This window comes from Grampus griseus (genome assembly GCF_964374135.1).
Source record: "Grampus griseus genome assembly, chromosome: 10".
In the NCBI taxonomy this organism is placed as follows: Eukaryota; Metazoa; Chordata; class Mammalia; order Artiodactyla; family Delphinidae; genus Grampus; species Grampus griseus.
The window spans coordinates 65,493,273-65,517,861 of NC_139004.1; the positions used below are offsets into that span (position 1 = coordinate 65,493,273).

Here is a 24,589-nt window from a genome sequence, read left to right on the forward strand (position 1 = left end):
ACCACAGGACTTTTGATCAAATATATGGAAAACTCACTTAAGGAGAAATAATTCAGAGTAATCAATCACCGTAAGTTACATATTAATTGACTCCATCCTTCCTTCCCTTCCTTTCTTTCTTTCTAAAATATCTATCTGGCTGCACCAGGGTGGCTGCGGCATGTGGGATCTTTTTAGTTGTGGCATGCGGGATCTAGTTCACTGACCAGGGTTTGAACCCGGGGCCCCCTGCATTGCGAGTGCACAGTCTTAACCACTGGACCACCAGGAAAGACCCTTAACTGAATGTTTCACAATGTCACCAAGATTTGCTTGGATAGGCAAAAGAGAAAAGGACACTAAAACCTGCAGGATTGCTTCTTGATGTTTGCAGGGGAGAGAAGGGTGAGAGTAGAGTGTTTAGGGATATGGACTCTGGAACCAATTGTTTATTAGTTCAGGGCCTTGTTCTGCCCCTTACTGGTTAGCTGAGTGACCTTGGACAAGTTAGCCTTTCTGTGCTTCAATTTCTTTATCTGTAAAATGAGAATACTAGGCGATCCCATAGGGCAGTTATGAGAATTAGACATGTTCATACAAAGGAAAAAGTCTATAACGGCATTATTCAAGTATTTGCTATTTCTGGCAATTTCCCTTTTATTTTCTACAAAGTGGTGGGAGACAAGGCTTCTTCACCTTTAAATGCCTAACGTTCTAGGTACAAGTAAGGAGAAAAAGGAAGTTGGGGAGGGGTGGGTGCAAAAAAAGAAAGATGATCTAAATAAATGCAAAGACATCTGTGTTCATGGATCGGAAGATTTAATATTGTAAAGGTGACAATACTCCTCAAATTGATCTATATATTCAAAGCATTCCTTACCAAAATCCTAGCTAGCTTCTTTGCCAGAAATTAAGAAGCTGCTCCTAAAATTCATATGGAAATCCAAGGGACCCAGAATAGCCAAAACAATCTTGGAAAAGAAAAATTAAGTTGGAGGACTTCCTAATTTCAAAACTCACTACAAAGCTAGTAGTAAACCAAAAAGCAATGTGGTACTAGTATAAACACAGACATATAGACAAATGGAATAGGACAGAGAACAGAAATAAACCTTCACATATATGGTCAAGTGATTCTTGACAAGGGGCCAAGACCATTCTATGAGGAAAGGACAGTCTTTCCAATAAACAGTACTGGGGAAACTGGATATTCACATGCAAAAGTTTAGACTCTGACCTTATACAATAAACAAAGTTAACTCAAAATAGATACAAGAGGAAAACTATAAAAACCTTAAAATACTGAGGAAAAATCTTCCTGTCACTGGGTTTAGCAAAGATTTCTTGGATATGACACCACAAGCAAAGTCAATGAAAGAAAACTTAAATTGAACCTTATCAAAATTAAAAAGTTTTGTGTCTCAAAGGGCACCATCAAGAAAGTGAAAAGACAATCCACTTTTGAGGAGAAAAGATTTGCAAATCACCTATCTGATATGGGATTAATATCCAGAATATATAGAGAACTCCTAAAGCTCAACAGCAAAAAAAGAAGCAATCCAATTCAAAACTGGGCAACGGAAAATATACAAACAGCCAATAAGCACATGAAAAAGATAGTCAACATCACAAATTATGATGGAAATGCAAATCAAAATCACAAATACCACCTCACACCTATTCAGATGGCTAAGATTAAAAAAAAAACCCAAAACCCAGAAAACACTTGAACCCAAAACCCAGAAAACAGCAAGTGTTGACAGGAATGTAAAATGGTACAGCCACTATGGAAAACAGTATAGAGGCTCCTCAAAAGATTAAAAATAGAATTACCATATAACCCAGCATTCCACTTCTGGGCATATACTCCAAAGCAGCAGTCCCCAACCTTTTTGACATGAGGGACCAGTTTTGTGGAAGACAATTTTTCCACGGAGCAGGGGTGGGAGTGGGGTGGGAAATAATTCAGGTGGCAATGCGAGTGATGGGGAGTGACAGATGAAGCTTCGGTCTCTTGCCCGTCACTCACTTCCTGCTGTTCCTAACAGGCTGCGGCGTGTTCCTAATGGTCCACGGCCCAGGGTTTGGGGACCCCTGCTCCAAAGAATTGAAAGCAGGATCTTTTTTTTTTTTTTTGCGGTACGCGGGTCTCTCACTGTTGTGCCCTCTCCCGTTGCGGAGCACAGGCTCCGGACGCGCAGGCTCAGCAGCCATGGCTCACAGGTCCAGCCACTCCGCGGCATGTGGGATCATCCCAGACCGGGGCACGAACCCGTGTCCCCTGCATCGGCAGGCGGACTCTCAACCACTGCGCCACCAGGGAAGCCCTGAAAGCAGGATCTTGAAGAGATATTTGTACATCCACGTTCATAGTAGCATTATTCACAATAGCTAAAACATGAAAGCAACCCAAGTGTCCATCAACCAAGGAGTGGATAAGAAAAATGTGTTATATACATACAAAAAATTATTCAGCTTTAAAAAGGAAGGAAATTCTGCAATGTGTTACAACATGGATGAATCTTGAGGACATTATGCCAACTGAAATAAGCAAGTCACAAAAAGACAAATACTGTATGATTCCACTTATGTTTTAGAGTAGTCAAATCATAAAAATAGAAAGGGGAATGGTGTTTGCCAGGGGCTGGGACGAGGGAACAATGGTGGATTAATGTTCAATGGGTACAAAGTTTCAGATTTACAAGATGAAAATAATTATGGGAATAGATGGTGGTGATGGTTGCACAACAATGTGAATTTTTTTTTTTTTTTTTGGCTGTGCCACGTGCGGCTTGCAAGATCTCAGTTCTCCGACTGGAGACTGAACCTGGGTAGCAGCAGTGAAAGCCCGGAACCCTAACCACTAAGCCATCAGGGAAATCCTGATGTGAATGTATTTAATAACCCTGAACTGTACACTTAAAAATGGCTAAGATGGTAAATTTTACATTATGTGTATTTTAACTAAAAAAAAAAAAAGTGACTAGTAGACCCAAGTCTTCACACTGATTTAGAAGAGAGAACAAATCAGTTTTACAAAAGAAAAGGAGGTTTCCCTTCTTTTGCTGGCTGGTGTCTGTATTATGCCTATAGTGGCCACAGGCTGGCTGTCAAAGGCAATCAGCCTGACAGCCCATGTCAGGATTTAGGAAATGATATCTGTTTCACTTTGGAAAAGGCAACATGTAACGAAAAATATAGATCAAACAAAATTTATGGCCTGTCCTAGGCCCAGGATTCCAAGGAAAATTTACAAATTTTAATGGTGGCATTAGAGAAACTAAATAAAACTCAGGAATAAGTAAAAGAAGTCATGGTTATTAATATGAAAGAAGAGATAATCAAAGGGAAAAATGGGAATCAAGTGAAAATTTTACTTAATGAAAAACAGCGAAAGGGTCACCTAACAGTTCTTCAAAGAGCCCAGAGTGACAAGTGCAGCTAGCAAGTTGTTGCAAATACCATTGTGATCTGGGATTTTAAGAAACATAGCTTAATTACAGTTTATCTGGAAGGCAAGTAGAAAGATGTTTAAACTAAGGTATCTGCAGGATTCATGAGACATTTCAATGACAATATAGCAAACACCTACTACATGTTTATACACCAACCATTAATAACTACATAACTGCCTACAAAGTTGGCTTTACTAAGCAATTAAGTTAATATAACAAACAACTTCACCTAGAATTAGTTAAGAAGGGTGTAGGATAGAAAAATCAGCTCAAGGATCGAAGTTCAGAAATTTAAGCCTGGATCATGAGGCCACCCACAAGCAGACACCTAGGTTTTAAGGACTGCACTGCAGAAGCAATGTTTTCCAACAATCTTCTCTGAAATTAAGAGTTGTCTCCAGGTAAACGGTCCAATTCACTCTAGATCTATTCCATTAACATCTGTACCACAATACAATTTTGTAAAAAGTAAAAGCATATTTTGGTCCTATATACACTTTCCTTCTGCCCAAGAAGCCTCCCCACCTCTTCTCTATCTACCAAATATTTACCTTTCAAGATGACGAAGTTACTTGTTTCCTGATCTCCTCTTCCATTTCCTTTTCCTTCCCCACACAACCTCCTTTATAAATATCCTTATACCTATTTATCATTCCTATTTAAACAAGACTCCCTCTACCGACTGAAAGCTAACTTAAGGCAGGGACAGTTCTATTCATTTTTACATCACCAATGCCAAGCATGTAGTGCCAGACACCAGTAGGCTCTCCACATGTGTTTGCTGAATGAATGAACGAAAGCCACTGTGTAATTTACCACTGGCTGCTACATACAGAAGTAAAAATTTGACTTCAATCCACCTTTGAAAGGCACTTGTGAAGCTCTCCTCAACACACTTAAGATGTCACTCACACCTAAATTACGCATAAGCAGGAAGGAAGCCAAAGACTTCAACAATAGTTATCAATTGGAATATAAAAATAATGAAAAAATATATTCAGGGACGCAGTCATTGCTTGAAGCATGAACACAAGAGATAGCATGTCTGGGTTGTGTTTACTCCCAAAGCTGGTACTGTTACAGTTTCAATGCCCAATATGGTAGCCACAAATCACATGTGACTAATTTTTTAATATTTTAATTAATTCAAATTCAAAATTTCACTTCTTTGATCACACTGGCCACATTTCAAATGCTCAACAGCCACATATGACCATTGTATTCGATAAGCAGATATAGAACATGTCCACCATCACAGAAAGTCTACCAGACAGGACCATTCTAAACAATTCTCCCATGGCTATTTGGTAGACACAGGATTCTTATTCAATGTTCTGGTTTTCTGCATGCTACAAGGATCTGCCAAAGAAGACATATCCATAATTTCATGGTATAGATTTTTCTGGAAAACATTACAGCAAATATCAGGTCATTTAAAGATAAATTCTAGAAGGCACTCTCATCTATTATCCAGTCCCAAGTTATACAGTTTTAATGAGTGGACTGTATGGTATGTGAATTACATCCCAATAAAACTGTTACCAGAAAGTTTCTTTTAATTTAAAAAAAGTCTGGGAAGTGTGGCAGAGACTCCTCACTGCCTGCCTCAGATCAATCATTTCCCTTCCTGGTCAAATGGCTGCCAATAATAAAGACTACATCCCCCACCTCTGTGGCAGCTAGGTGGAGTATTAAGGTTTAGCCAATGGACTGAATGTAGAATTGATGCAGGGGAGGGGAAAACTGCTAGAGTAGAGTTCTGAGGAGATTAGAGGGGACTAGCATCTAGCACACAAGTGGAGGGGGCTAACCCTGGATGTGAATTATGGACTCCCAAAGGACCACTCCATGATAATAGAGGAGGAAGCAGACCATAACAGCCAAATGTAGGTGAGTAAGCAGATGTAGTGGTGGACTCTTCTAATGGCTTCCATTTTCTCAGTTAATTAAGAAGAGAGATCATCAGTCGACAGGGAAGCTGGGGAAGGGAAACAGAAGGTTTGATCGAAGGAGGTACTGCCATATTGTCCTAAAAATAGAATAAATAGACTAAGGAATCTTAGTGGGACTGCTGGGCAGTGCTTAACTTAGGAAAGAGCCACCTTTGAGGTTAGGGGTCATGAGTTCCAAGTGAGACCAATCAGCATACTTTTTTCCTTCTCCAGACAATCAGTTACAGGGTAGAATAAGTAAAAAGTTGGATTTAACTAGGGCCGACCTTTTGCCAGATAAGATAAAGTGAGAAAAGAGTTAAGAATATATAAAAGGGGGTGATTACAGTGATGAACTATGAACACTGAGGAGGAAAGTGGGAACTTAAGAAGATTGAGGGGTTAGTAAAAGGGTAATAAGATCAATGGATTGTAAGCACCAGTGTGACTGAAGCATTTCAGTGTCTGAGTATTAAAGGGATTAAGTCATAAAAAGAGCACGCTATTAATGTAGGAAGCAACTTCTCTGAAGGGCTATTGACAACGTTAGAATTTAAACTGCATATATTGAGAATTCCCTGGCAGTCCAGTGGTTAGGACTCTGTGCTTCCACTGCAGTGGGCACAGGTTCGATCCCTCGTCAAGGAACTAAGATCCTACATGCCTCGGGGTGTGGCATACATACATACATACATACATAAATGCGTACATCGTTTGAACCAGCAATTCTATTTACAAGCATTTATCCTATAAATATATTCATATGGATGTAAATATTTCTGTTCAAGAACACTCACTTCAGCAATAGTTTTATTATTATAGTAACAAAAGATTAGAAACAACCTAGGTGTCCCTTTTGAGGACTGGTTAAATATCCATACAATGGCACATTATGCAACCATTAAAAGAAAAAAGATCTGTGTTAATGAATGATCTCCAAGATAGATTAAATTTAAAAAAATAAGGTGCTAGGACTTCCCTGGTGGCCCAGTGGTTAAGAATCCGCCTTCCAATGCAGAGGACGCAGGTTCGATCCCTGGTTGTGGAACTAAGATCCCACATGCTGCAGGGCAACTAAGCCTGCATGCCACAACTCGAGAGAAGCCCGTGCACCTCAACGAAAGATCCCGCAGTGCCTCAACTAAGACCAAAAATAAATTAATTAATTAAAAGGAAAAAAAAAAAAAAAGTGCTGAGTATTTACACTCTCATACCATTGTGTAACGGTGGAATGTACAGATATATAGAACAGGGCCCGGGAGAGGTACACAAGTAACATTCACTGAAGAACAATGAACACTGGTATATACACAGACTCTCTCAAAAAATTCACAAGAAACTCAACAATGGTTGCTTAAAAAAAAAAAACAATGGTTGCTTCTAGGAGCCATATATCCTTTTGCATTGTCTCAATCTATAAGATGTATGTATTATGTTTTTGAAAATGATTAATAAATTTTATTTTATTTACTTATTTTTGGCTGTGTTGGATCTTCGTTGCTGTGCGTGGGCTTTCTCTAGGTGCGGGGAGCGGCAGTGCGTGGGCTTCTCATTGTGGTGGCTTCTCTTGTTGCGGAGCTCAGGCTCCAGGAGTGGGCTTCAGTAGTTGTGGCACACAGGCTCAGTAGTGGTGGCGCACGGGCTTAGTTGCTCCGCGGCATGTAGGATCTTCCCAGACCAGGGATCAAACCCGTGTCCCCTGCACTGGCAGGCGGATTCTTAACCACTGCACCACCAGGGAAGTCCCTTAATATGACTGACTTGGAAAGGTCTCCATAGTGTATTAAGCAAAAAAAAAAAAGGAAGAAACAAAGTACATATGCAAGACTCCATCCTGGACTCTGATCTCCTGTTTACTGAATCTGACAGATGCGCATTGCCCCCTCTCTCCCACATAACTTCCCTAGGCTAACCAACACTGTCCACCCTCTCTTCGCTATAAGGAGGTAAAACAAGATTATCTGTGTTCAAGCAGTTTAACACTGCAAAGGGCTGATTCGAACCACTCATAACACTCCCCTTCATCTCCTTTTGGGCCAAGAGTTACGCCCTCCCCAGAGACGACTCCCTGGCTACCCCAGCACAAATTCTTCTTTATCCCTGAACTCTTATAGCTGTTTCCCAAATGACTGTGTAAGCTTGCCATCACTTGATACTCTGAACTGGTAGAGAGAAGGCTCTTGAAATCAGGTGCTAGGGTTCAAAGCAGCTGTGAATCTTTGGATAAGTTACTCAACTCCTCTGTACTTCTACTTCCTCATCTGTACCAATGGGGAAAATGGTTCCTACTCTCATTGGATAGTGGTAATTATTGAGTTAACACAAGAAGGAACTCAGAATAAACAATACCTAGCACATAACAGCTAATGTTTTACTGCTGGATACTATCGTCTGTAAGCTCCAGTAAAAAAAACTATACAGCAGTCCCCTGAATCCACAGGTTCTGCATCTACAGATCAAAAATATTCAGGAAAAAAAATTCCAGAAAGTTCCAAAAAGCAAAACTTGAATTTGTCACATGCCTACAACTATTTATATATAATTTACATTGAGTTTACAATTACAGCTTACCCTTGAACAACAAAGGTTTGAACTCCACAAGCCCACTTATACTCGGTTCTTCATTAAGTACTATAGGGCTTCCCTGGTGGCAAAGTGGTTAAGAATCCTCCTGCCAATCCAGGGGATTTGGGTTCGAGCCCCGGTCCGGGAAGATCCCACATGCCGCGGAGCAACTAAGCCCGTGCACCACAACTACTGAGCCTGTGCTCTAGAGCCCACGAGCCACAACTATTGAGCCCGCGAGCCACAACTACTGTAGCCCGTGCGCCTAGAGCCCGTGCTCCGCAACAAGAGAAGCCCGCGCACCGCAATGAAGAGTAGCCCCCGCTCGCCGCAACTAGAGAAAGCCTGCGTGCAGCAATGAAGACCCAATGCAGCCAAAAATAAATTAAACAAATTAAAGAAAAAAAGTATCCTCTAATAAATAAACACTATATTATACTATACTATACTATCACACAATCCTGGTTGGCGGAATCCAACTGAATATGGGACGTGAGTATACAGATTTTGGTATCCAGGGCAGGTCCTGAAACTAATCCCCGTGTAAACCAAGGGACAACAGTATTTATGTTGTATTAGGTATTATAAGTAATCTAGAGATGACTTAAAGTATATGGAAGGATGTGCACAAGTTATATGCAAACACTACACCATTTTATATAAGGGATGTAAGCAGCTACAGGTTTTGATATCTGTGAGGATCCTGGAGCCAATCTCCTGAGGGATAACTATCTTCATTTCTATACTCCCTACAATGCCTAGCAAGGTCAAAGATATCACTGAACATAAGTATGTGTTTGCCAATTGAATTAATGATAAGAAACCTAGCTTTCCTAAGTTAATGGATAAAAATGTGTTGGTATAAGAACGAGTTAATTTTCTAACTTTTGAAAGGAAACTTTCAAAAGCTCAAGTTACTAAAAATAGACATTAGCCTTCAAATTTACTTCCTCTTAGTTACTTCCCTTCTTTTCTGAATTGGCCTTAAGTCTCATTCTTCAAGTAGGAAGGTATTTCTTTTCAAACAAGACTTACAACTAACAAACCATTGTATATAAAACTCCCTAGCCCCAACATTCAAGTATGAAACAACATCGAAAGGAGAGAAAAAAAAAGACTAAATGTCTATCTTGTAACCTTAGGTATGGCAAAAAGCCTTGAGGAAAAGACCAGTACTCTGGGAGTATTTTAGAGGGCAGCAGTTTTCAACCATGATGAAGAGATTCATTACAGGGGATCAAAAACAATTAGTTAATAACAGCTAAAGTACTGAAGATTGCAAGCAATTTATTTTTTCCATAAATTAGAACAGATTCAAAGTTACCCGAATACAGTGGTATTTTTTCCTAAAATGAAAATTTCCCCAATCTAGTAAATATGTTTTAAAGCCAAGAGGTTTTTTTTGTTTTCTGTTTTTTGCGGTACGCGGGCCTCTCACTGTTGTGGCCTTTCCCGTTGCAGAGCACAGGCTCCGGACGCGCAGGCTCAGCGGCCATGGCTCACGGGCCTAGCCGCTCCGCGACATGTGCGATCTTCCCGGACCGGGGCACGAACCCATGTCCCCTGCATCGGCAGGTGGACTCTCAACCACTGCGCCACCAGGGAAGCCCAGGCCAAGAGTTTTTAAGGCCTATAAGCATTCCTTTCTTGCATTCTATTAAGTCTTCCCAAGCAGAAGAGAAAAGGCCTGGAAATTGTGCATTACCACCGTTATCTTAATTTGTGAATAATCCTGATTATTCACTGTAGTTGGAGGAAGGTGTAAAATCACATGCACTCTAACCCCTGCACCATCCAGATTCAGGAAGGGGACAGCTGACACAAGCTCTCAGAGTTCCAGGCGATTCTTATCCACCAACCTTCCAACCCAAAACACTACCACCAACCTTACTTGACCAAATGTTACTTTTGGGTTTCAAAATCTGAGTCCCATCCTGAGTGTGTCTCATGAGCATACAACATCTACTATATGGACTACCCCATAAAATCAGAAATATTCATTACATGGATAGGTCCCACATAGACTAGCCAAAGAAAAGATTCTATGAGAAATTAATTTCAGTTTTAGGTAGCAACAGAGTAGAAAGAAGGCAGTTTACAGTAGCAGTAAAGGAGCTATTGATACATTACCTGAAAGTTATCTTACTAGCTTTGTGCCCCTTTACAGTTTCCTTATCTGTCAGGGCTGGCATGAAGATTAAATAAGGTATTACACAAAAAGAGCTTACCTATTCTGAAAATAGGTCAATGTTCAATAAATGTGTGTCATCATTATTTACGTCTTATTTTGTACAAATGGCAACTCCTTCCTTCAAATTCCAACTGTCCAGAATTGAAGACCAGTTTATAATATGGCCTGATCTGAAAGGAATGTTTTTCCTAAAATGAAACTTTTACCAGTCCAGCAAATAATTATTTTTCTAAAGGGCATATGCCATCCATACCTCTTTCCACCCTCTTCTTTCCCATTAAAGAAAAAGACTTAGCTTTTCTCTCACTGCCTACAAGTACAGGCCCACAATCCTTCATCCAAAAGCCTTGGGGTCAGATGTTTCTAAATTCAGAATTTTTCAGATTTAGAAAGGTAATATGATGCAAATGCCAAATATTCTGTAACACACCCAATGGGTTAATAGTTCTTCAGTGAAATAAGTAAATAGTCACACTAAGTAGGATAAAGACTACACAACTCATCAGTTCAGGTTTTGCCATCAAATGAGTCTGTGGTTTTTAGAACTTTCTGAATGGCAATTATGAAATCCTTAGTCCAATGTCAATCTGTTTTAAACACACAATCATATTCCTCTTAATACTTTCTAAGCACCTTTTGTAATGCCCTCAAGTCTGATTTTTCCATGACCAATAGCAATGATGTTATCTCAGAGAAATGGATTGAGCCCCTCCTGACATTAAAACAAAATAGGCTTTAAATTAGGTGAGTTGGGGGTTGGGTGTGTTAATTTTGATAACTTGTTTAGGGGCCACACATTTTACAATACTTATTTTCTTAGACTCACAGTTATTCTGCCTCTGAACACAATTTTTAGTTTATTTTTGGCAGATAAAGAGCCACCAAAGACTTTTGAGATGGTGCTACCAGGTTATAATGAATGCATTATATATACAGACATTTATTAGCCAAACATTCATTTTAAGCAGGCACAAAAAAGTTCTCAAGCCAAGAAACAGAAGTAGAAATAATTCAACTGAATAACTGTATTGTTTCTGCTAGATCAAGATCTTTACAATATTTTGGAAAGATAATGAATAAATTTCCATGCAGAGAAAATAATCACAGCTTGAAAAATTACTAATTCAGCATACTTGAGATAATTATAATTCTACCTCATAATTCTTCAATGGGACTAGTTACACAAAAGAAACAGTGATGACTACGGCAAGCTTTCTACTGTTTCTCAACCACCCAAGAAATAAAAGCATTTAACACCAGCATAGCTTTGGACATGACTTAATTTTTACTTTTTTACTGCATTCATTATTTTAAACACAGTGGACACAACAGATTAGAAGTTGAGTTCATAAGACTTGTTAACATCCATATGCTTCAATTATGTAATACAGTTGAAATTTCATATTGTTTATTTCTCTCCCTAAAGAAGTTGTTACAAACAAATCAGTATTGTACATATGACTATTACAAAAGCAAAAATTGTCTAGTCTTTTGGAAACTAAACTTGACAACTTAAAAGGAAAATTTAAGATACATAAAAATCCTGTGAATTTCATTATGAAGGGTGATGATCCTAGTGTACATAATAACTTACCCCCAACCCTAGGTTTTGTCAATGTTAGTTTCTGTAGAAGGGAGTAGTGTCAATGCAAGAGGTGCAAAAAATATTTTGGATGAAATGTAGATGCAAAATATCATATTGCAGATAAGGAAATGACTATAAATCCCAAGCCACTAACTTATAAAATTATAAAACCCGAGGCATACAACCACCCTTGGCCAAAACAATAAAATATCCTATAGCTGAGGATATTAAGCCATCTTTCTTCTGTCTTTCCTCTGCCCTGAATGAACGTCACCCACCCTTCCCCCACTTAGATAACTCATACTTAAAAGGCTAAGTCACTTTCTCTCAAGGCCTTCCCTGAGCCAACTTAAATCAGGTCCCTTAAGTACTCTGAGCATGTAACACTTCTCTCAGGACTTCCCTGGTGGCAAAGTGGTTAAGAATCTACCTGCTAATGCAGGGGACACGGGTTCAATCCCTGGTCCGGGAAGATCCCACATGCCGCGGAGCAACTAAGCCCGTGTGTCACAGCTACTGAGAATTCGCTCTAGATCCCGCGAGCTACAACTACTGAGTCCACGCGCCGCAACTACTGAAGCCTGCGTGCCTAGAGCCCGTGCTCCTCAACAAGAGAAGCCACCGCAATAAGAAGCCCGTGCACCGCAACGAAGAGTAGCCCCCACTCGCCGCCAACTAGAGAAAGCCCGCGCACAGCAACGAAGACCCAACGCAGCCAAAAATAAATACTTAAAATAAATAAATTTATTTTTTTTAAATTAGCATTAAAAAAAATTTCTCTCTACTTCACTCGTCACACCCCCTCCAAACTTTCTTCCTGCCAAACTCCAGTTAGTGTAAGAATCACCTCTTATTCACCATTGTTGGACAAGCACAGGCACAAGCATGTAACAGTTAAGTGTTCAAATAACCAATTCCAAAAAAGACATTTCCCAGAGCAAAGAAGCTTATATAACCAATTTGCTCCATGCAAATTTTTAAAAGAAAACAAGTTACAAGATTAGCTGTGTACACCAATGGTGAGCTACCTCCTAAGACACAGTTGTAGTAGTTTAAGAATTCACCCTCATAGAATTACAGAAACCCCTCATATAGTCAGGAACTTCAATCACCTGTAACAATGAGTGTTAAAACTCAGATCCTATGATCTTATTTGCTCTAATTTTACACAACTCTGCAAGTCTAACTGGCCAGTAGCTCAGTTCACAGTAGTTTAGAAAAATGCATGCTTGGCTGAGAAAGAGGTGTAGCCTATGACATGAAAGTAGAAAACCCTGTAAATCAGGCTTGGAAACGTAAAATGGGGAGGGAGGGAAGTGCCATTCAGGCCAGGCCAGAGTCCTAAAGCAGTGCAACATACTCCAAGGACAGACCTTAAAAAATCCTCTAGGAGGGGACTTCCCTGGTGGTCCAGTGGGTAAGACTCCAAGCTCCCAATGCAGGGGGCCCGGGTTCCATCCCTGGTCGGGGAACTAGATCCTGCATGCATGACACAACTAAGAAGTCTGCATGCCGCAACTAAAGATCCCACATGGCGCAACTAGACCCGGCACAACCAAAATAAATATTTAAATAAATATTAAAAAAAAACATCCTTTAGTTGCAAAGACCTCAATCATTATGCAGGGAAGTTTAAGGCCCAGATACTATAAGAGAAAATGAAGACATTCACTACAGGAATAAAACAAGTTCTAAAGCTTAAAGATGCAAGCTTCAGTTATCCAGAACACAAAGACACTATTTCAGTGGTTTAGGATCTCAAATTTTCTACAGGAGCCATACTTCCTGTACATAAATACACATGAATGAAAGTTTACAGGATGCCCTACAATGCACCCTCCTGAAGCAAAGCTATCAGGACTATAAAACAGAAAATAAAAGTCAAAATTCAGCCTTTTCTTCAGATAGTCCTAAAAGTAACAACCAAACCAGAATCAGATTTTTGTTCAAACAATAAACCTGGTTGAAAGGAAGTGTAGATTTTTCATAAGCACTCCCTTCTCCAGTACCCTCCTCCATTCCACTGCTTTGGTCCTTTGTTAAAATACACATACAAATGAACAGAATACATACTACTTCCTTAAGTCAGAGGAAGAAACTGTGTTTCAGTGCAATGGGCAGAAATCTGTCCTATCAACTCCAGGTTCACCCATACCTAGCACTGTGACTAGCACAATGGAAACACCATTAAACACTTGGGAAAGTAAGTTGAAAACATAAAGCCATTTATTTTGTTTATGGACTACATTGGAAACCTCTGGCAAGGAGGTGCGAACTACCATCTGTCCATTTGCTCATAATGAGCTTGAGCCTGGTACTATCAACATTATTTGGCCATCCTGATCAAGCAGTTGCCAAGGGTCAATGTCAGTTCAAAGGCCCTTGGAGACCAAGAGCAGCAGGCCTAAGGTACATAATAAGGGCAAGCAGAGGAGAACAAGAAAGCCTCCAATATACTGCCAAGTGGGAATCATCCCAGACTGAAATTCTTTGTGGGGTAGGGGGGAAAGAAACACTCCTGAGGGAACATACCTTCTGGCTTCCTAAATAGGAGCATCATATCACTGACCTCAAAATGTAAAAATTTCAAGGTGAAACTTAAATATTGGGTCGACAAAAAAGTTCGTTCGGGTTTTCCCGTAAGATGTCATGGAAAACCCGAACGAACTGTTTGTCCAACCAACAGATGCAAAGAATCAGGATTTGACCTTGTGCAACCTTCTTCTCCACTTACACTGTCCCCAAGACAATGCCTGTCTGGAGAACTGACACATAGAGTAGAATGAACCAAAAGTCCCAAGCTGCCTAATGTCCTGTTGAGATGTTTCAGCAATGACAGTTCACAGACAGGCACTGTATTTTGGAATAAAAATCGCTATTCCTCTCAAGGTTCCACAACTAACAGACTGAAAACTCTTTAGGGTGGGGCCTGAACATCCATTTAAAAACCTTTTTTTTTTTAATTGAGGTGAAATTCACAGAGTATAAAGTTAACCTTTTTAAAGTGTATAATTCAGTGATATTTAGTACATTCACAATGTTGTGCGACCCCCAATTCTAAGTTCCAAAACATGTTCATCACCACCAAAGAAAACCCCACACCCACATTAAGCAGTCAGTCCTCAGTTTCCCATGCCCCCAACACCTGGCAACCACCAATCTGCTTTGTCTCTACAGATTTACCTATTCTAGATACTTCATATAAGTGAAATCATACAATATGTGGCCTTTTGTGTCTGGCTTCTTTTACTTAGCATAATGCTTTCAAGGTTCATCCACACAGTAGCATGTATCAGTGCTTCATTTAAAAAAATAGCTGAATAATATTCCATTGTATGTATATACCATATTTGTTTATCCATTCACCTGTTGATGGACATTTTGATTATTTCCACTTTTTGGGTATTTGAATAGTACTGCTATGAACTTTTTTTTTTTTTTTGCGGTACGTGGGCCTCTCCCACTGCGGAGCACAGGTTCCAGACGCGCAGGCTCAGAGGCCATAACTCACGGGCCCAGCCGCTCCGCGGCATGTGGGATCTTCCCGGACTGGGGCACGAACCCATGTCCCCTGCATCAGCAGGTGGACTCTCAACCACTGCGCCACCAGGGAAGCCCTGCTATGAACATTTATGTGCAAGCATTTGTTTGAGTACCCGCTTTCAATTCTTTTAGGTATGCACCTAGGAGTCGTAAGGTAATTCTGTATTTAGCTATTTGAGGAACAGCCAAACTATTTTCCACAGTGTATACTTTTAACTATCTTGCCAAATAATCAACAAGACCTATTGTTAAGGGGAAAGAATAGATGTATAACAGTGTGATGTGCATTAGTTTGTATATAAAAAAGGGACACAGTATCTCTAGAAGGATACATATGAAACAGTTACTTGGTTTATACACAGGAAACAGGTACAAGGTTTTCTCTGAAGCAAGAACCTTGGGAGGCAGAGATGTGAGAAAGGCTTGTTTTCATGCTCTACCCCTTTTGCCTTGCAATGAATATACATGCTTTACCAACCCCTTGCTCTAAAATACCTTTAAAGCTCCAAAGGAAGCAATACTCTGAGAGACGGACTGCACTCTAGGACAGGAAGAATATACACTTTTTATTATAAACATTACTGTATGATTTTATTTTTACCTAGTGCATTTTCCCCCTTTTATTGTGGTAAAATATATATAACAAAATTTACTATCCTAACCACTTTTAAGCGTACAGTGCAGTGGTATTAAATACAGTCACACTGTTGTGCAACTATCACCACCATCTATCCCCGTAACTCTTTTCATCTTGTAATCTGAAACTCTACACCCACTGTATATTAACACCCCGCCCCCCAGTATTCTTCTTCCCCCGCCAGACCCTGGCAACCACCATTCCACTTTGTCTCTATGGTTTTGACTACTCTAAGTATCTCGTGTAAGTGGAATCATATAGTATTTGCCGTTTTGTGACTCGCTTACATCAGTTAGCATAATGTCCTCAAGATTCATCATGTTGTAGCACATTGCAGAATTTCCTTCCTTTTTAAGGCTAAATAACATTCCATTGTATGTATATACCATATTTTGCGTATCCATTCATTCATTGGATGGTAGACACTTGGGTTGCTTCCTTGTTATAGCTAATGGGAATAATGCTGCTATGAACACAGGTGTACAAATATCTCTTCAAGATCCTGCTTTTAATTATTTGGGATATAAACCCAGAACTGAAATTTCTGGATCAGATGGTAATTCTATTTTTAATTTATTGAGGAGCCTCTATATTGTTTTCCATAGTGGCTGTACCATTTTACATTCCTGAGAACACTTGGTGTTTTCTGTTTTTTTGATACTTGCAGCCATCCTAATGGGCGTGAGGTGGCACCTCACTGTAGTTCTGACTTGTAATTCACAGTCCCAACAAGAATAAAGTACATATATTGTTTTAAATAAAAAACTAGTTAAAAATAGAAAATGGTTTTTTTTTTCACTTTTATTGGAGTATAGTTGCTTTACAATGTTGTGTTAGTTTCTACTGTACAGCAAAGTGAATCAGCTATACGTATACATATATCCCCTCTTTTTTGGATTTCCTTCCTATTTAGGACATCACAGAGCACTGAGTAGAGTTCCCTGTGCTATACAGTAGGTTCTCATTAGTTATCTATTTTATACATAGTATCAGTAGTGTATATAAGTCAATCCCAATCTCCCAATTCATCCAACGCCCCCCTAAAAATAGAAAACCTTAAAGCCTCCCAAGGAAATGTTCTGTATCTTGACTGGGTGGCAATTACACAGGTGTATATATTTACCAAAACGTACTAAACTGTTATTTAAATAAGTACATTTTATTTATGCAAATTACACCTCAACAAAGGTGATTTTTTAAAAAGCCTCCTGAAGTAATTCCAACTTTAGGTACTGGATCCCATGTTTAGGAATAGCCAGGTTTGCGAACCACTGTTCCTAAGCAACAGGGATCCAGTAGAGAGGCCTGTTTATTCCCCCCCAAATTAATTCTTAGGGTGCTATCCCCCCTCCAAAAAAATCACCTTCCAGATTAGATTAAAGTGTGATTACTAGGTACTACAAACTGTAACTTGAATAGTGAAAGTTAAAGAACTGAACCTGCATGTCTGGCACTGGGGCTAAGTGCTTCTCTCTCACTGAACCCTCACAGCACTCTGTTACTCCATTTTACAGAGAAGGAACTGGGTTACAAAGGGGTAACATTACTATCCAGAGTCATAAGCTGTCAAGTATAAGAGCTAGTACTTAACTGTCAGTTCTCTCCAGAGAGCCCATGCTCTTACCTAAGATATTCTACTGCCTTCCTTTTCTGAACTTAAGACCTTCAAAAGATAAAGTCTCCTTTGAATAACTTTAAAAGTTAAACAAAAGACTTCATCCAGAAAATAACTTTCCCACAAAAAACTCTAAACGCCAGTGTTTCCAACCAAACTGCCAAATCATGTAATAAAATTATCTCGTGACAAAAAACTGTACTGTTACAACATTAAATATCCACCTTAAACGTACTTCCTTCCTTAGGCCTCAAAACCTAAATAACAAATAATAGGGTTACCTAAAGGTACACTGGAAGAGTGGCCAAACATTTGCTCTCTGGGCCCATGGAAGAGGCACCAGGGGACAACTCATCTGCACTATATCAACTGAGACACAACTGCCATGGGAATAAGGTAAAAATAGCAGTGTACATATAACAAAAGTAGAACTTTCAACCATATGCTTAAAATCAAAGCACAAACAATTTTTTACAGTAATGGAATTGGGTCTCTGTATTTTACAGCAGCTAGGAACTTCAGAAAATAAAAACCTATCTTCTTTTATCCCTCTTCTTGCAAAAAACACATCAGTTTTTATGTGGGAACTGCTTCTGGGGCCTACTATTAAACTGATGAAGTGGTTCAAAACATTTTCCCGTTAAGTTTTAGGGCCTTCTGTCTTAGGGACTATGGTAAGGATGCAAGCTTAGCAAAATTGGAAAACTTAATTAATGTAAAATATAATTTCTAAAGAATAAGCCTGGGGCTTCTCTGGTGGCACAGTGGTTGAGAGTCCGCCTGATGATGCAGGGGACACGGGTTCGTGCCCTGGTCCAGGAAGATCCCACATGCTGCGGAGCGGCTGGGCCCGTGAGCCATGGCCGCTGAGCCTGTGCGTCCGGAGCCTGTGCTCCGCAACGGGAGAGGCCACAACAGTGAGAGGGCCGCGTACCGCAAAAAAAAAAAAAAAAAATGATGGTAAAATCTAAGCCCAACATACTAACTCCTATAGTTAAACAAACAAAAGACAAGAAAAGAAAATGAAAACAAGAAACACGTGTTCCTCCTATTCAGTCAGGTGGCAGTAAAGAAATTCATGTAACTTTAAGCTTCCTATTAAAATCTTCATCACTCTGAAAGCAAACGGTCACTATATAAATACAATGCACTGATATCCTGAAAGAAAAATATACTTAAAGAATCTACCAGAGTTAGAACAAGTATTTCCAACAAGGGAGAAAACTAATATGCATTGAGCATTGTACTCTTCACATATTATTTCATCTAAAATTCCTATGAAATGGAAATCTTCATTTCACAGATGTAGGTGCTGAGGCTCAAAGAAATAAAATAACCTGCTTAAAGACAGACAGACAGATAGATACATAGATAGATAGACAGACAGACAGACAGGCAGGCAGGCAGGCAAGCAGGAGGCAGGCAGGCAGGAGGCAGGCAGGCACACTGTCTGGCAGAATTCTTTTGTAATTACAGGGCCATCAGCCTTTCTGGTGAAAGAAATCTGATGTAAGCAAACTTACAGAGCAAAAGCATAACCTTATTTTTGTTTTTAACTCAGTAATGTCAAAAATGAACAACTGAGAAAACAACTTTGAAATACAGTCTGCCCTCTTTTAAGAGAGGCCATCAATCAAACCACCCTAATGCATCACTCGAATCTGCTGAAAGAATTTCAAGCCTCAGGGAACTGCAACAGAGTATCACGCCCAGTGGTGCTAGACCAGTTGCTGTCCTATGCCCAGCAGTTGCACTGGGCTAATCTCTTGCCATGGATCATCAGTATTCCCTACCAGAATAAAAATGAGCAGCGCTATTAATGTTTTTGTGATTATTAACCCCTGACGTGCTTTCCACTTTCTCGTCAGTGATATTGAGAAAAGCACATGAAATGATTCAAAATGTTCATGTTTTTAGGAATAAAGACATTGTAAAACAAAGAAAAAACTACCTGAGGGCAGGGACCTTCTTTGTTTTCTTCAAATGTGTCCCAGAACAGCACCTGCATATAGTAACTACTTGTTCAATGAATGAATAATGACAAGCTAGCTTGGCCATTCCTTTTACGATGCCAACCGTTAAGTTCAAAGCCAACCATAAGTTCAAAGCCAACCAAAACCACTACCGTTATATGACTTCCCTGCCAGGTAGCCTATCTCATCAAATGAGAATATTCATACTCTTAACAGCTCACTTCTTTATATACAGAGGTCCCTCAGACCCAAGGAGAACAGGAAGTAGTAGTCAAAATGGTACCAAACCAGGATACTTACATGGTATCAATAAAATTAAGATGATTCTATTTCCTTTATTTGTAATCGGTTTAAAATATCTGAATAGCCCCTGGATGGGCTATTACACCTGCTCTTAACATTCCTCTCAATGCTGACTCCTCTGGTAAGAAGGATTGTCCTCCAATCCTCATTCTCTGGTTGAATTATTTTCTACTGATAATTAGACATACCCAAAGCACAGGCTGTGCACAAACTATAAGATGACCAAACTACTCTACAGAAAAAACAAAAACTTAAAGAAATTTAAAAACAGAAGAATTAAGATGGGAGTGATCCAGAAGCGAGAGAAGTATGTGTATAATATGGTAAATACATCTCCTTAAAGATTAAGAGGTTAGGAAATATATCTTCATCTAAGAAGAAAAATATTGCTTAGAATAGAAATAGGAAGTTAGAGGAGTATCTTATAGAGAGAGGTTGGAAAATAAGACCAGAGAGAAAAGTTATGGAGTAAGATAACGATCTCAAGATTGGTGGAAAAGAAAATCATTAATAGTATTGCACCCACATTTCCTTAGAACTTACATTAATATATAATATATAATAATTATTTCTCTTCCATGGAGGAAGGGGAATGAAAGCTATTTACATACCTTACAAATGTGCTGCAAGACCCACAGCCTGTGTGGCAGAAGTTCTACAAAGTGCCTTGAACTTCTCAGATGAAAGGTACTATAAACACATTAAAAAAAAAAATCAGGAATTATGTCTATTCATTTCACAAAGAAAAAAACAAAAGCACAGGATGTAAAATGGGCTTGCCCAAAGTTCTGTTAAGTACTTCAGAATCCAGGAGGGGGAAAGGCACAGAATTTAATTTTTACTGACACAGCATAAAATTTACCACTTTTAAACGTTTTGGCCTCCTTCACTTAACAAAATGCACACTATCAACTTTATTTTCTGAGTATTACAAATTAATGTTGCCCTTTTAAAAGCAAAAATCAAAAGCAGATGAATCCTACGCAAATTAATTTTCCAACATTATAAACATTTAACACACAGCATTACAAACACACAGCAAAGTTAAAAGAATTTTACAGTGAACACCTGTATGCCTACCACCCAGCCTACCATGAACATCTGAATGACCTGCTTTATCAAATTACATTTCCTTTTTAATACAGGCATTACACAGAAATTAAAGACAACAGTCAGAAAATCAATGGATTCAAAAAACAGGTTGAAATCATTAGATTAAGGACATGAATAATATTAGGAAATCCTTCTGATACCTTTGTCAGAAATGGTCAGTATTAGTTTACTGTTTAAAGTCAAAATGGACTCAGATCTACCCCCTACTCTTGGTTAATGATTCTAATTGTTTAATATCAGATCGGATCATTATCCTGATTTTTTTTTTTAAATCTGATGATTAAAAAAAAATCCAAAGAACTTCCCATGTCCTAAAAGGTCCTACATGATGTGGTCCCTGCCCACCTCTCTAATTTCATTTTACCTCCCACTTTTCCCTTCACTCCACTCCAAACTTATTTCATTGGCTGCTTATGTTCTCCTCTTTCCCTTTACTTGAATATTAAATAAGATGCTATCATAAATATGCTTAAGCACATTTACTTTACCCACCCACTTAAAAAAAAAAATCAAGCTCAATCTGGTATCAACTGCAAACTGGCTCCAATTTAACAGAGTATCTCATATTTTGATGATTATTAGCTATAAACATGTATTCATAATCATCTGGAGGAAGTACCAATAAACTCAGACCAACACCCAGAATGAGTAGCTTCAATGTCTATCTGATTTTCAGTCACATGACTACCATAATTATGAGTATACAAGGACTTAATACTTCAGCACCACAGATTAAAAATGAATCACTTGAAATAAACACTTGAAATAGGAATTTTACAGTAATTACTAACTTTGTACTGAGAATTTTAATTTATTAATCTCACAAGTACTTAACAATGAGCATGTCCCCAAAGAGCAGACTATAGTGAGACACATTAACACACGTTTAAAATTTGGTTATCTTAATGTGAAGGTACAAGCAAATAGTTCTACAGGCCAGGTGCATAAAGGAATAAACTTAAGTCGTAAGGGAAGACGAAATACCTTTAGGGACCTTTTAAAACTGCAAATATATGTGATTAAAATCCAGTGATTATGTACCATTTATCATTATCACTAGTAGCCACAATGCAATTAAACCCGAGGTGCTGTCTATAGAAGCCCAGCAAGCCCAAATTTGTGCTCTTACAAGTTGAAATATCAGTCTTTCTTCTGGCAAAGTTAACGTGACTCTCTCAGCTCCAGGACAATAAAGAAGGCCCAAAGTAGCAACCCACCTTCTCCAGTCACAGCGTGGACTCCACCCTATAGACAAGAAACACCTGAAGATCTACCTGTTTTTACTCTAATAACTTACACCCCCACATGACCAGGTTAAAGTTTTAAAAGGAGTTAACTGACAAACAAGGAATCAGGACTGAAAATACTCCAGCAAAACCACCACCACATACATATACACAGGAAACTATATTCTCAATATATACTGTTTCTCTCCATCCCACCTCAAATCAATAGTCAAAAGAGCCCACAGTTGCCCGATAACATCTTATCAGGGCCTAACTATGTTGGATTTGGAGCAGGGGAGTCTAGGCCTGCCTGTGGAAGAAGCTGGGTCCCTCAAGAAGACCAAAACACCTCACAGCAAGAACTAGCCCAAGCAGAGACCCTGTATATTCATTTACCTATTTCAATCAACTGCTGTAGGACCATCCAAATTACAGAAAGGAGAGTAAAAGCTTAAGAACTGAAATTTGCTTGGAAAAATTTTCAGATTCTCCCAATACATGAAAAATCAGCAATACATAAATGAAGAAACAGTTGGAATAAGTTGGAAGTCCTGAATTTTAGCTGACTCTAAGCAAGCTGTTTGGGAGTACATGGAGAAGATCTTACAGTGAAAATAGTTCTGGCTGGCACCTGACTAGACATATGACCTTGGGAAATTTACTTAAGTCTCTGGGACTCAGTTTCTCATCTGCAAATGGGGTTGGACTACAAGTCCTAAAGATTCCTTTCAGGTCTAAAATTCTTGATCAGTGAAAAAGTCAGTGGATTCCTACTCTCTTCTTCCCTCTAGTACAGATATTTATGAGAACAGAGGCTATAAGTCTAGGACTAGACTTTGACTAAAACCAAGTTCCATCTTACATATATTTTTTGTTTGTTTTCTTCATCTTATATATTTTATGTCCCCAAGAGCCACTAGTGCTCTAAAAAAGTAAATAGAATTACTCAAGACAATTTATCAAAAGAGATCCCTCAAGTTATCCTTTACAATTAAGAATTAATCTTCTATTTCAGTCCAAACAATGTCACTTGTGCCAAATGCTCAAAGCAGCATCTCTCCCAATTTAGCCATGTCTAAAGTGACAATCAGGCAATGGTACATAAGCATTACACATCTGGGTGTGTGACACCAAGTGACGGAAAAATTCTCACCACATACAACATTTAAAAGAATTTTTAAAGTATTTTTCCCCCTTCAGATCTGGCAGGAGTATAATCTGATCACACATCTGCAAGAAACATTTACTTCAATAAACTGTCTTAAACACAAAAAGAATCAAACGAGTTACCAACAGAAGTAAAAATTTAAAATAAGGATCATTAAGAAACACAAGTGAAACCAACTCTGGGAAAAAGAATGCCAACTTTCTATCATAAATTACTAAACATGGTTTTGACCAAATCAATTTGAGTGCAAATAGTACTATTTAGTGAACGTGTAACTGGATCCAACAGGTAACTAAGGACAGATGTCCAGGTGATTCCTAATCAAGGCAGTAATTTAGACTAAGCAAAATTGCAAATTAATACTTTATTTTGATGACACACAGTTTAAATCATGAAAAAATGTTCCTTTCAACTGGAAAATTCCCTTCTTTTAAATACCGAAGAATTCTAACCCTTAAGATTTCAACATTATATTTTACTTACACAATCTCAAAGCATACTGCATTAAAAACGAAAATACCCAAAACATAACTGGACTTCACGCAGTATAAAACGGTGATTCATGTTTCATGTTAAACGTAAAAGCCAAAATGGAGTTGTAAAGAGTTTCTTTCCTATTTCAACTCCAACAGCCACGCGCGCTTCACAGGGGCCGGCTGCCCAGCAGCTCGTGGGGCCCAGCTTAGAGCCCCCGCCCTGCCCGGCGCGGCCCTAGGAGAGGAAGCGACAGGGACCGAGAGCTGGCGGGCGGCTTGGGCTCCAGCAGGCCTGGCCGGGCGGGGGAAGGGGCGCGGGAGGCCGCGGGGCGCGCTTCCGGGGACTGCGCGGGCGGGGCCGTCGCTTCTGGAAGCGGGGCCTGGGTCCCCGGCCTGGGGTCAGTGTCAGGGGCCAGGGTCCTGGTGCTGCCGGCCGAGAGCAGCAGGTGGGGCGCGGCCACGGCGGGGCGGCGGCTGGCGGGCGGCCGGAAGAGTGCCGGGCGGGCGGGCCCGGGGCACCGCGGCGCCAGGAGGGAACCCTCTCGCTCACCTCAGGCGACGACTCCGAGTCCGGCCTCTCCGCGCCGAGGACTCCCGTCCGCGACTCGCAAGCTCGAAGACTACGGTGGGTGGCTGAAGAGGCTGCGGCGGACTAACGAGAGAACCGACGGAGAGCAACGGGCGGGGAGCGCGAGAAAGCAAGAGCGGGCGGCGACGGCGGCGGGAGGGCGGGGAGAGACGTGCGCGCCCCCGTGTGCCCAGCGGGCTCGAGCCGGCCCCAGTCGCGGCCCCGCGCACGCGCGCGCACTCCCTGCTCAGCCACGATTGC

At 39.9% G+C, this 24,589-nt stretch overlaps 1 protein-coding gene across 3 annotated transcripts in view; it reads right to left on the reverse strand.

Annotated features, from left to right (window-relative positions):
- Positions 1–24,524, reverse strand: part of RHOA (ras homolog family member A) — a 51,450-nt gene extending 26,926 nt beyond the window's left edge. The window contains exons 1-2 of one of the 3 annotated variants that reach the window (XM_082664769.1): positions 24,311–24,523; positions 20,389–20,467 (exon numbers count right to left, since the gene is read on the reverse strand). The gene's annotated coding sequence lies outside the window, so the exon portion shown is untranslated. Of the gene's footprint in view, positions 1–20,388; positions 20,468–22,107; positions 22,123–24,310 lie in introns of those variants that run through there. The other 2 variants (XM_082664770.1, XM_082664771.1) reach the window with 2 other exon arrangements.
- Between the last annotated feature and the right edge of the window lie 65 nt (positions 24,525–24,589).